This window comes from Emydura macquarii, unplaced genomic scaffold (assembly GCF_026122565.2).
Source record: "Emydura macquarii macquarii isolate MOO-44397 ecotype Brisbane River unplaced genomic scaffold, CSIRO-AGI_Emac_v2 contig_691, whole genome shotgun sequence".
NCBI classification, from domain to species: Eukaryota; Metazoa; Chordata; order Testudines; family Chelidae; genus Emydura; species Emydura macquarii.
The window spans coordinates 14,873,916-14,886,866 of NW_027130828.1; the positions used below are offsets into that span (position 1 = coordinate 14,873,916).

Here is a 12,951-nt window from a genome sequence, read left to right on the forward strand (position 1 = left end):
TCCCTTCCAGGGCCGCACCTGTTTAATTGTAGCCTTGTCCAGCATGGATAAATATGAGACAGAATGTTGGTGGATCTATATATGCCTGAGAATCTACATATCCGTGAAACTCATGTGTTTGTCATTGAACTACAATAGAAATAGAGTCCGCCCCCTATATAATTGGTTCTGTTCTATTCTATATGGTTATAAGCGGGGCTGGTAGAAAAACCTGTTATTAAGGTTGCCTGATGTCTCCCATTATAAAATCCTATTTTGACTTGCTTATAACTTTGCCAGACTTTGACTGTTTGTTCTGAAATTTTCCATGTCAAATGTCTGCCTCGGGCTGAACTTTTTTTAAGGAAACTTTCAACTGAAACAGTTCATCCATTTACAAGAACACGGCTGGGGAAAATGTTGTGTTGACCGTGTTCAACAATTCTGGTGGCCTCTTCTTTGAACAGCTTTAGTGCCCCCACGCTTTGGAGCAGGGACTTGAAATTTGGCGCAGGGGTTGCCTGTGTGTCAGGGATGATGCCTTTTGAACATCAGCCTATATTTTGGCTAGGTTATACGCCTTTGAAAAATTGCAGTTTGCATGTGCTCAGTGGAGACTTCCACTCTAGCAACTAAAATCGCTGACGATTCCATCCTCACTGAGCATGCGCCATCCCCTCATCCCACCCAGGGCTCACCAGACTGTGTGTGCACCATCCCCACAGAATGACTGGGGGTGCTGCAGTACAGGGTGTAGCCAGACTGTCCCTCTAAAGGCTGCCCCACAGCTGCTTTGGCTGGGGTGGGGATTGGCACCAGATCGGAGAGCAAGGAAGCCTACCTCTCCTGTGCTCTCAGTGACCCCCCCCCCCCCCCCTGCAGGCACCCACGCTGCATGCAGAAGGAAGTTGCCTGATATGAATGCAGAGGGCAGAAGTTCCAGACTGGGGAGAGGTGAGGGAAGGGAGTGGACTGGGGCAAGGAGTTTGGTCAGGCAGGGACTGGAGGGAGGAAAGAAGTTATGCAGGGGAGACTGGGACTAGTTGGATAAAGAGAGTGGGGGCCCGTAAGGAAAATGTGGAGTGGCTAACTTCTATTCATTTCACTAGGAGCTAGGCCCCTAGGTGCTATCTGAAAATATCTATATCTGTAGGAGCCTAAATAGCGCTAAATCTCTGATCTCCACTGAGCACCGTCCATCCTGTGGACTGAACAAGGCAGGAGTCCTGTTGGAGAACTAGGATGTGACGGGTGCTGGAACAATTTTTATAGTAGGGGTGCTGACTCTCCCCTGCCGAGAACTGAGCTGATTCCTTCTTGTCCTACCCTTGGTGAACCTTGAGGACAGTTGACCGCTGTCCTCTCTGTAACTACTACAGTGGGTTTTGGATGGAAATCTTGCCACTGTGACGAATGACACCCACGTATCCTGGATTCAACATGTCCTTCTGTTGCACAGAGCAGCATAGACAACTCATTTTGATTTTTTTTTTATACCACTCATCAGCATGTTATCAGAGTGCCTGGTTCACAGGCTCCAAGGGACAGAAAATTACACAGTTCATTTTAACTACTGAGCGAAACAATTATGTTACTTATTAAGATTTAGTTTGAACTTAAAATGAACATTTTGAGCGGACGGCGGGTGGGGGGAATTGTTTGGCAAATTTAATACTAATAAAAATATTAATAAGCAAAGAGAAATCACTTAGTAATTTTCATTTACTTTTTTTTTTTTTTTTAATTATGCATTGCTTCAAATTACATATAAACCTTCTGCCATTATAGAGAGAGATTTTTTCAACTGGGTAAATACATTGCTCAGTAAATGAGTTAATTAGTGTTCAATTACTATCAGTTACTAAATATTGCTACTGCATATTTGTTGAATGGACACATCTTTTTTTTCTCATATTAATCATTTGAATTATGAATGTTCTGCAGCTACAGATAACCTTTCCTGCAGGTCTCCCTGGTGCTCATTGTGGATTAGGTGAACAGGTATCTGACTGCTCCCAGCTGTTCCTTTCACTACCCAGAATATGTAGGTTAGCCAACGTCCCTATTCCCAAGTGTTCAAAAATCATGAGCCAGGTCCCCCCGAAATCATAAGATTTTAAAAAACAAAATTTTGCGAAGTCTTTTTATTTGTCTTCTGATTTTTGAGCATTTTAAGGGGTCACATTTTCCAGCTTTTCTCTGCAACCATGATGACTAGAATCATACTGGGAGAAAAAAATGACATCAGAGATCAGTGGTGTACCGTGGGTCTCCAGCACCCTGGGGCCAATACTTTCATTTGCATGCCCCCCGCTTTGGTTGGCAGCACCCCGCGTGGGGGAGGGGGTGTCTGTGGGCCTGTTTCCTGCTCTCCCCTACTTCCCCCAGCCCCCGCTGTGGGGGCGGCAGGAGTGGCTGGGAGCGGGAGTGTCAGGCAGTCAGATGCCCCCGGGCCACCCGGCAGCAGGGTGTGGGGGAATGATGGGCTCTGGTGCCCACAGCTCCCTCATTGCACCCAGCGTGGGGGTGGCGGGGTCAGGAGGATGCTTGCTCCCCCCACAGCTGGAGCCCTTGGCTGCTGTTATAGTACCAATAACCAGGACCTATCAGACTTTGGGACCTAGGTCTGGAACGGTCTCAAATTCTGATAGGTCCTAGTTATCGCTACTACACCGGCAGACCTGAGATGGGTTCGGCACAGCCGCAAGGCCCTGGCTGCCTGTGACAGCGGTGGGTGGCTCCTCTAAGCTGGGCCTGGCCAGCACCCCCGCCCCCGAACGGTGCCCGAAGGCATGGCCCCACACCCCTCCCTTGGTACGCCACTGTCAGAGATCCTCACATAATCACATGACTCCAGAAGCTGCAGTTTTAAGGAAAATAACAAGTATTGCAAGACTTGTGATAAAATTATGAGAGCTGGCAATACTTGATTCTGAGCAGCTCTGCCTGGGTGGGTAGGGAATAATTCTTATTAACATTAATCTATATTTAGATTGTAATAGCATTCAACATGTACTAGGCACTTTCCAAACACAGAATAAGACATGTCGCTGGCCCCAAAGAGTAGATTTTCTAAAGCCCTGATTCTGTAAGTGCTAAAGCAGACAAGTCCTTCAAACACTATGGGTGAGCAGCAAGAACATACACCTGCTTAAATGTGCTGGGATTGAGTTCTAAGAAGTTTCTTATGTCTTCTTCAAATCGTGGCCACCCTTCTTTTGCCGGATCTAACTCTGCAGGTCTGCTTTTCATTTATATCCACTCTAGCAATGTAAAGGGGTCTGAAAGTGAGTAATTTATGGCTACTTTACATTTCCAGAGTGGTATAAAGAAGCATTAGTTAAATGAGAATCAGGCCCTAAAAATGTGGTCCATTGAGATCTGGGTTAAATTCAATTTTGTACCAAAAAAACTCAGGTTTGTCCCACCCACCCCACCAGTTTGCCAGGGCTCTAAGCAACCTGGAGAAAGTCTATGTGATCTCTGTGGCTGTGTGTGTTTTAGGATGTAAGTAGGAATAGGAAGAAGCCTCAGAATCCCAACTCTATGTTCTAGATCTTCATCCACTGATGCGGTTAACCCTATCTTATTGCCCTGACCAAAGCTGGAATTTGCTGTGCTCTGAACCAAGTGTTCCACGTTTTGTCATCAAGCCACTAGTTTCTGGAAATGCACAACCTTTTTAAAAAAGATGCTGCCACCCATGAAATCGAATGTACTGAATCTGAAAATTATTGTGAGCTCAAAGAGCTGCAGTGAACTGAGAGTTGAGACAGGCAAATTAAAAGATTCCTATTGAATGTGGTTTATCATCTATATTAGAGGTCACATGCCTCTTAAACCTGCTCTAACAAAGGTTGCCTAGGAGACCAGGCGTGTGTCAGTGTATAGATCGGACATCTTACTTGCACTTCATTTATTCAGAGTTGAAGAGGGGATTGTGATTCTTTGCTCGGGCAAAGAAAAAAATAGTTGTTGGCTTGCTTAGCTTTATATGACATCATGGATTTGGCCCTGCCCCTTGCATATGACATCACAGAGCTCTCTCCCCTTTGCGTGTGTTACCTTACCATGAAATAGGCCACTGGCCTAATGGGAGTTCCTTATACAGAGCATTATTGGATCAGTCCCAGATAATCAAGCAAACATCAGTTTCATCTCTAGATTCTGATTCCGGAGGATGAATTTCCTATAGACTCTGGGCTCCTTTCTTTCTTTCTTAATTAAGTTTCTGGTTGCCAAGATAAGCTTCTAAAAGCAGCTGATGTAGCTTTGAATTTATTGAATATCTAGCATGTTATTGCAGACTGGTAGGGAACCTGTCACACTAAGGTCTGGTATCATAAGACATGGCAGTATCAAGGCAAATTCATATGAATCAGCTGAGATAAATCGGCCTAGCTGCATTGAAGTTAATCATCTGAAGTCAATGGGGCTACACTGAAGTACCCCAGCTTAGGATCTGCCCTATATGACTGGATGGCCATTGAAATCAATGGGAATTGGGTATGCAGCTCCCCTAGGCAGCTTTGACAATGTTGGCCTGTATGTGTGTGTGTGTATATGTATATATTATATATATATATATATGGGAGAAGGGATGATACATATATATGTTGCACGCAAAAAAACCCCCAAAACATCCCTATGTTAAAAGAACATTATTATGGTTGCAAAGTTAAGCACTTAAAAGTTACCAAATTCCACAGCTAAGGTTGCCTGTGCAGCCATAATTAGGCCCACTTGGGCACAAGCGTTGTAATACCGTCTTCAATTACATGATCACATGCTATTTTCCAAAGTGAAACGTGACTGAGTGACTCAAGTTGAGATAGCTTAGGGAGGTCTGCGGGTCGGAGGATAGGTGCTCTTTGCTTTCTGAAGATCCAGGCCCCTTTAAGTCATCTCACATGGGCACCCAAAAATGGAGGCACCCCAAGCCAGTAGGGTGCGTGGCCTTAATCACCACCTGCTTGTCACGTGCGATGCCTGATCTTTGTGCATACCGGCCCTTGCCATCAGTGAGAGTTTCTTTGTGCGTTGCACGCTGGGTTCCCGAATGTCTACCCCAGCTCACAGACCACTGTCCCCAGAGGAATTCTGCCTCCTTCCCACAGTGCTTGCCACTTCCCTGCCCCAGTGGCTAAAACAGAGTTGTAGGGATGGCATGGCAGGAGTTCACTGACTGCGCTTGATCCACTGCCAGAGCACCACAGCTCTGCCACCAAGCAGGCAGAGAACTCCATGTCAACTGCCTGTATAAAGCTGGTGTGAAACTTGTTGCCCCAGGGCATGGTTCATCATCCCAGCTGCTTATTGACAGCCAACTCCACTGCGGGCCGGGGTCAGCATGGTTAATTTCCACCCCCAACGTGCAGCCTGGCTGTTTCCTGTCATGCTGTGGATCTGCCAGGTCCCCACGCAAACCCGACAGGGCCCCGTGCTGGGGAATCCAACAAGCAGCTCATTAGAAGGCCAACCACAGGAGCAGGTAAAGGTCTGTGTCCCGTGGGCTGGAGGATGCAATAGGTACAGAGAATCAAAATGCAGCCCCTAACCGTCCATGGGTAGAAAGCAGAGGGAGCAGGGGCTGCACAACTAGATATACTCCCTCTGGGTGCCTCCGTGGCTAACTGAACAATCACCTCTGAAGTGTAACACCACAGCGGCAGGCTCATGGCCAGTGGCTCCAGAACAGTTTGTGTAGTGGAGGTGCCGAAAGCCTTTGGACAGAACTGGAAACCCTGTATATGATGGAAACCACTTCAAGCCAGTGGGTGCTGCCGCACCCCCAGCACGCCTGGGTCCAGTACCTCTGCTCATGGCACTGGGCTGTGGGGTCGCATGGGGGAGAGAGAGAGGTTGTGTCCTAAAGGCAGAGAAACTCTCCCATCTGCCAATATTCCCTTGGCTGCGAGAGGCTGGGGTTCACCAGCTCTGGATGCAGTTTGCAGACAGGTCATGCACTGTGGGTGGGCAAGAGCTGCCTGTGGATGGATGTGCCTGAATTCTTAGACAGCCACCGAGGACAGGAAATGCACAGCTCCCAGCAGAGCGGGGAAGATAAGATGCCTGTGTCTTAGTAGTGGAAGGTATCTTTTGTTGAATTAGGAGGAGTGCAGGGACTCCTCTTTGCCCCGGTGCTGGGGGCCCCCTCTCCATTTGGGTTGGGGAGGGGTGCTGGTTACCTTCCCTCTTTGGGTGTGGATTGGGGATGGGGCCTTCCCTGTTGAGGGGGAGAATAGCAAAAAGGTGCCTTCTGTCCAGAAAGGGAGCCATGGAAGGCAGTGTGGGAGTAGCATGGGGCAGTAGCATGGGGAATGCCCAAGGCTGGTAAAGGGGTGGGGGGCTGGAGAGTGGGGAGCATCATCTCTGGGTGGCGAGTGGGGGGGTCGGGCAGTGGGGAGCACCCTCTGTGGGTATAGCCAATATCGGGGAGGCTGAAGAGAAGAGAGCTCTGCGTTCGAGGCCGAAGATCGCCTCCTCTCTGCTTGGGCCTTTCCTTTGTTGTCTAGCATTTAGGCGTCGGAGGTGTGCAGCATATGCTTCATGGAAAGAGGAGGGAGCACAAAAGGGGGGACACTGGCGTTCACTCCGCACCCAGCCACCCCATCTTCCCTCAGCATTCATTGCCTCTGGGACTCACGGCCAGCGAAGCTGTAGCTCGCTGCCCCTCTCCAGTGCTGCGATTAGAGCACAGGGGAGCCGATGCTGGGGACGCATTGGGGTCTCTCCAGGAGTTAGCTCTGTGGGTTAGGAACAGAGCAGGGCACAGAGGGCTGCACCAGCCATAAGAGAGAGCAGCTGAGGGGAATCGTACCCTGCCAATCCCCTCCCAGAATCAGCCCAGAAGAAGGGGCTGTTGTGAATCTCAGGAGCCCAGCATGCTGAGCTTGTTCTGGGATGGGTGCTTTGGGGTCTCTTAGAATTGCTTTGCCCTGATATTTCATGAATAAGTAACCCCCAGCCGTATTTGTCACTGAAGCTCTTCTGTTAATGACGGGATGAGGGAGGAGGATGGGGAGCAGTGGGGAAGCCGAAGAGAAGAGTATTTACAAATGAGTAGTCAAAGCAACTGCGGGCAGTCGGAGATGGCTCGCTGCCAGGGCAACAATGGAAGCGGCAGTCTGATTGACTCAGGAACCATTGTGAAGCCTGGACAAAAATGACTGTCTGTATGTATCATGCAAATAATTTATTGCAGCATAAATAGTGGGAGAGCCTGGTTTTACAGAAGCTTGCAGCATGGTGTGGCAGTGAGAAGAGTGTATTTCATTGAAATGGGTGTCTTTTGTGGTGGGAAGCGGCGTCAGGATGTAGAAATTTGCTTGCAAGCTCTAAAATGTTCTTCTCACTGGGATCCAAAATGTGCTCTGTATATCAGCTGTTTCTGACCCACCGCACACAGCATTCCCAGCATAGATATGGCATTCTAGGAGCTGGGATACGGTACAGGCATGGAGTTAGGAAGGATGGTTATGGCCCAGACAGAAATTGACATACATGAGATATTGCATACATGAGGATTATTTTGCCTGGGCCAGAGAAGAGTCAAAGACACTTACTTGAGTTTTCTGAGGTACAGAAGGGCAGAGTATAAACTGAGGAAGCCTTCTTCTGTGCCCTGTCCTGTTATGAGGGATCCAGGGGTCACTAATTGCAAATGTAGAACAAAGAAGAGAAATGTTTTTCAAGCCAATCTGTGGAACTCACTGCTGCAGGGAGTCAAAATCAAACACCAAGGATAATCCAATTCCATGCTGCTGCACCTCAGTTTATCAGAGGTAAAGAGGGAGTATTTCTCCTAATGTACAGCCATGCACAGTTAGTTAGACTTTTTTTCCCCTCTCCATCTTCCCTCCACTATCCTCTGAATCATTGGTGGTCGTCAGAAGCAGGAGATGAGATGTGATGGCCCAGTGTTTTGATCTGATGTTCACATGGCCCTCAGTGGAATGTAGCCACTGCAGCAGTCCAGTGAAGAAGAGACCAGCAGTGATGTGCTTAACAAGGGGACAAAGGCAGACCTATACAGGAATAGGCGTGTTTTGTTCCCCTGGAAGCATAGGACCTTAAGTGCTGGAAGCAGGCAGGCACAAGGATCAGTGCAGCCAGACATTGTGGTGGCATAAAGCGCAGCAGTCCAAGATTGTTTGCAATGGCTGCGTGAGCTGTCCTGGGTGCAAAACCCAGCCCCCCCTTGGTCAAGGTGACCAGGTGGTCTGGATTTCAAGAGTTTACACAGAAACAGATGCACCCTTAGTCCAGAAGGTGCTGCAATGCCTTGTCTTTGGGAAGGAGAAAAGCGGGACTAGGTTTTTGCTGAAACCTTCCTGATTTAGAAGTTGCATTTCCTCTCCAGCTGCTCAAAGAGGGACTGCTCCCTCCCCACTCTGTCCATGCTGCTAATCATTCCAGAGCAGGCACGTCTAGTCAGCCGGCTCTTGCTCTCCATCTCTACTCGGGCATTAGCGTTTCTCCCTGAGTGACATTGACCTTAAAGAGCATGTATTAACAATGGGACGTGTCAGAATCTGTTATCTGTATTCATTTCCAGTGTAAATCCAAGCTTCTCGCTCAAACTGATGGGATGAAATGAGTTCTGGGCGAGGCGTCAGTTCCCCAGAAACCAGCCATAGGCCCGGAGGAGGGGGAAGGGGGAGTAGAAGGAAGCTTTTGATCTAAACCTCAATCAGACAGGAGATGTCTGGTTGAATTGCCCATAAAGCCAACCAGTTGGATTTGTCTTTTAGTTAATACCCTTTGGTGCATTACCACTGACATTTAATGTTCACGCTGTTCCTAGACCTGTAGCATAGTTAGTGGGGTCAGTAAAATTTTTATTAAGAGGCTGAGTGGCTCAGCGTGTCAGAGCACTGACTTCTCACCTTCCAGAGGCCGGCATGCATAGATAGTGGCTTTTTAGCTGCAGCTCTCCCAGGTGGGTGAGCATTGTTAGCCCCCATCCTGCCTTTATGATTAACTGGAGCTCAGAGAGTTTAACTGACTTGCCCAAGGTCATTCAGTTAGTCAAGGTCAGAGCCAGGGATAAGACTAAGGATTCCGAGTCTTGTACCCCATCTAAATGACCTGCAGAAGAAATGGGGTTGGCAGGGTCAGTCAACGTCCTAGGCAAGGGCTTTTCCATCTTGCAACATGCACTGTGCAGTATCTGTTCAGGACAAGCCTAGAAACAGACTCCCAGATCAGCACAGAGGTGCATTAGCAGAGATGCATGCATGTGTGTGACTGCGGGGAGGCGTGGGAAGTGGGGCTTAGCCAGATTAGGCATTTGGTGATAAAGGCTGAAGGTAGCTTTGACAGAACTGTGAAAATGTCTGGACTTAAAATAGCAGGGGGTGCTGCGGATCAGCAATGAGGTACATTTGCAGAACCATTGGAGTGACCGAGAACTGGAATACTGGTGGGGCTTCAGGGCAGAATGACGGTGCATTGACAAAGGCCCTGTACAGAGCGCAGATCTGGAACAGTAGGAGGTGCTGTAGAGCAGGGCTAAGGAGATGTTGGGAGCGCTGCGTTGGGATCCTACACTGGAATAACAGGGGCACTGCAGCTCAGGACCAACGTGCAGTGGCAGAGCTTCATGTGTAGAAAATCACCCCCTTCCTGCTACGCTGTCTGACCGTCTTGCTAGCTGAGCTGTTTAATTAAATATTGTGGCGCTGAATTAAAAAAGAAAAGCAGAGCGTGTCAGTATAAAAGGAGCCAGGGACATGCCTGTGGAGCGCCGAAGAGCCGAGCAGCCCCTCTCAGAGGGTGCAAGGCAAAGTTTGTTCCCAGCTCACTGTCAGCTCCATGTCAGTCCTTTCCTCTGCGTGACATTGCCTCTTGTCGGGTCTTCGTGCTGAAGCAGTGTTCCACCAATGTAACAAGCTTTTATGAAGAATCAATCTGTCCGGAGCCAAACAGCCTGTCTGTCTGGAGAGGGTGCTGTCACCCTGCTCGTCTCGGAGGTGACATTTAAACGCTTCCTTTCATCTCTCCCTCTTGCCCCTCCTTTGGAGGAGGTTAATATTTTAATACATGTAATGGCTCATTTAGGTTCATCAGCCGCTGCCCGTGTTTTGTCAGCGGTGATCCATTACACCAGGCATAATTTCAGAGAGCGAGGTTCCCCTCCTCTCTCCCCCAGTTGCTACCAGCAGAAATCACCAGCCGTACAAGAGGCACAAAAGCCTTTTTCATTTTGTGTTTCTAGGTTTAATTAAAAGAGAGAATTGATCCAGCCTCCCCAACTCCCTGCTTGCAGTCCATCCCCATCACTCTGATGCAAGCACAACGCAATGTAAGGGCCATCTCAGCTTTGCACAATCTATTATGCCACGACATTGGAATCATTGGGCTACAATGATTTCCCCCAGCTATGATCTGACCCTGGAATCCCAGCTGCAGCCATGCACTTATAACACTTTAGCTGTGCCATTTCATCCTCTTGCTCCCCCTACACCCAGACACACACACAAGAGGAGTTGCAAACCCTAGTGAGGACAGAGCACCAAGGCTATGTCTACACTGAAAACGCGACAATATAGACACTCCGGGTTCAAATGCTGCAGCTGTAGGGCTTCAGTGATGATGCTACCTACGCCGGTGGGAGGGCTTCTCTCATTGGTGTTGATAATCCACCCTCCCTAGAGGTGGTAACTAGGTTGATGGGAGGATTGTCCCATTGACCTAGTGCTGTCCACACCAGGCATTTGGTTGGTTTAACTGTATCGCTCAGGGGTGTAGATTTTTCACACTCCTCAGTGATGTAGTTATACCGACCTGATTTCCTAGTGTAGACCAGGCCTTGCTACTGCAATGGGACAGGCTCTCCCCGACAGGCAGTAGCTTAGTCAACATTAGAATTCCTCCTTCGACCTAGCACTGTCTACACTGGGGAGCATAACTATGTCTCTTAGGAGTGTGGCTTTTCATACCCCTGAGAGACGCAGCTTTGCTGATTAAGTTCCCAGTGTAGATCAGCCCTAATACAACAGGACCAAGAGATGAATGAAACATGGGCAGAAAATAACACAAGGAGATTCAGCTTGAAACATACGCATCGAGCAGGGGCAGAGGGTCGAGAATCCAAAACACAGCTCCTCAGTTGGGATGGATAAAACTGGGAATCGTTAATTGGGGTGAAAGTGGACAGTCAGTTTAGACATGAAATTGTAACTTGGGATGGAACCGAAAAAGAGCCGACACTGTGGTATGTTCCCTACCCAGAGGCACCACTGCATGGAGTAATAAATAGATAGGTGGGTTTTAGGAAACCGTCTCAACAACCTGCAGAGTATTGAATAAGGAATAGTCCATCTCTAGTTACATTCCATGACTTCATGTTCTAGTCCCCTTCTTCAGCGCCGGAAGTCTGCAAAACCCAGCTCTGGTCTAATTTGCCTTGCATTGGACTACTGGATCTAAATGGTGTCACTTATTCCAAGGAGAGGGTATGCCATGTTTTACCATAAGTCTCATGGTAGTTGTGTGGGTGTTTTTCTTTAAAGCTCCAGAAGCAGGAGTCCTGTGACTGCATGAGAATTTCAACTTTTATTTATTTATTTTTTTTTAAAGTTTCTAGCCTTCATGTTTGCAGAGAAAAGCTTGAAAATATGACCAGAGTGCTCCCTAAAGGTTCAGACCCTGGAAAGCAAATAATAAGCGATGATAATCACGATAAATAATAAATCTCAGGATTTTTAAGCCAATCTCAATTATTTGTGTGTGTGTGTGTGTGTGTGTGTTTGCACATGTGTGTGTCTGCCCATCCATCCTGCTTGAAGAGCTAGGACTTGGTAGTAGGGTTAAAAAGAGAGCTGGTCTACATTACAGTTTGCTTGGCTTAACTACATTGCCCAGGGCTGTGAAAAATGTCATGCCCTGTGCTACGTAATTAAGCCAACCTAAGCCCTGGTGTATTCTTCCTTTGACATAGCTACAGCCTCTCAGAGAGATGGAAGAATCCCTTCCATCACTGTAGTAAGTGTCTTCGCTCCATCAGCGCAGCTGCAGCTCTGCCACGGTAGCATTTCTAATGTGGACGTCCCCTAAGAGTGTGTCTGGGCATGTGCCCATGTCATAATGTGTGCTGCAGTGCTACTTCTTGACAGCAGCACTATGGGTTTCAGGGGCTGGCTAATGTTGTTTGTCCATTGTTGAGTTTTTGATGAGTGCGCATTTTAAAAATAAAAGCGGCAATGGGTCACTGGGCAGCTTTATCGGTACCGACTTGAGAATGGGGGGACGCTAGTCAGGGATGAGCCACTTATGTATCGGCTGGGTGGGTACTTTAAGGCTTGAGAGATCAGTGTTGATTTTCAGCTTCATGCATGTAAAGATCCAGCAGACAGACCATGGGACTGGAAGTCAGGACTTATTAGTTTTGTCTCTGACCCTGACTCGCTAGGTGACCTTGGGCAAGTCACTTCACCTCCCTGTGCCTCAATGTCCTATTGGTAAAACAGCATGATCATATCTACGTCCCCTAGTTGTTATGGAGATGATGAGTTAATATTTGGAGAGTGTTTTGAAGATGAAAAACAATATGTAAGTGCTTAGTGCGATCCACAAAGATCCCAACGCCCTTTTACAGGACTCCATTAGGAAGAACACATTCACCCCTGAATTCTTTGCTACCTGCAAAATGGACTGTGTGTGTGGCTTTAACAGGTGAGATTTTCAAAAGTGCCTTAGTGACCACTGAAGGTCAATGGGACTTGTGCTGCTAAGTCACGTAGGGCCAGATTTTCAAAGGTGTGTAAGTGCCCAAAGATGCAAACATGTTCCCAGTGGGATTTTCAAAAGCATTTTAGGCATCTAGACACTTCTGAAAATCCAACGAGCTGCTTATCTGAATATTCAGAGCTCTAAATATCTTTGAAAATCTGACCTTTAGGCACATTTGAAATCCCACCCTAATGGGATAATAACTTTCCACATAATGTCAGCTCCCTTTTCTACACC

The 12,951-nt window shown here is 47.8% G+C and overlaps 1 protein-coding gene across 2 annotated transcripts in view; it reads left to right on the top strand.

Annotated features, from left to right (window-relative positions):
• Positions 1 to 12,951, top strand: part of ASTN2 (astrotactin 2) — a 567,068-nt gene that overhangs the window by 295,734 nt on the left and 258,383 nt on the right. The window lies entirely within an intron of this gene.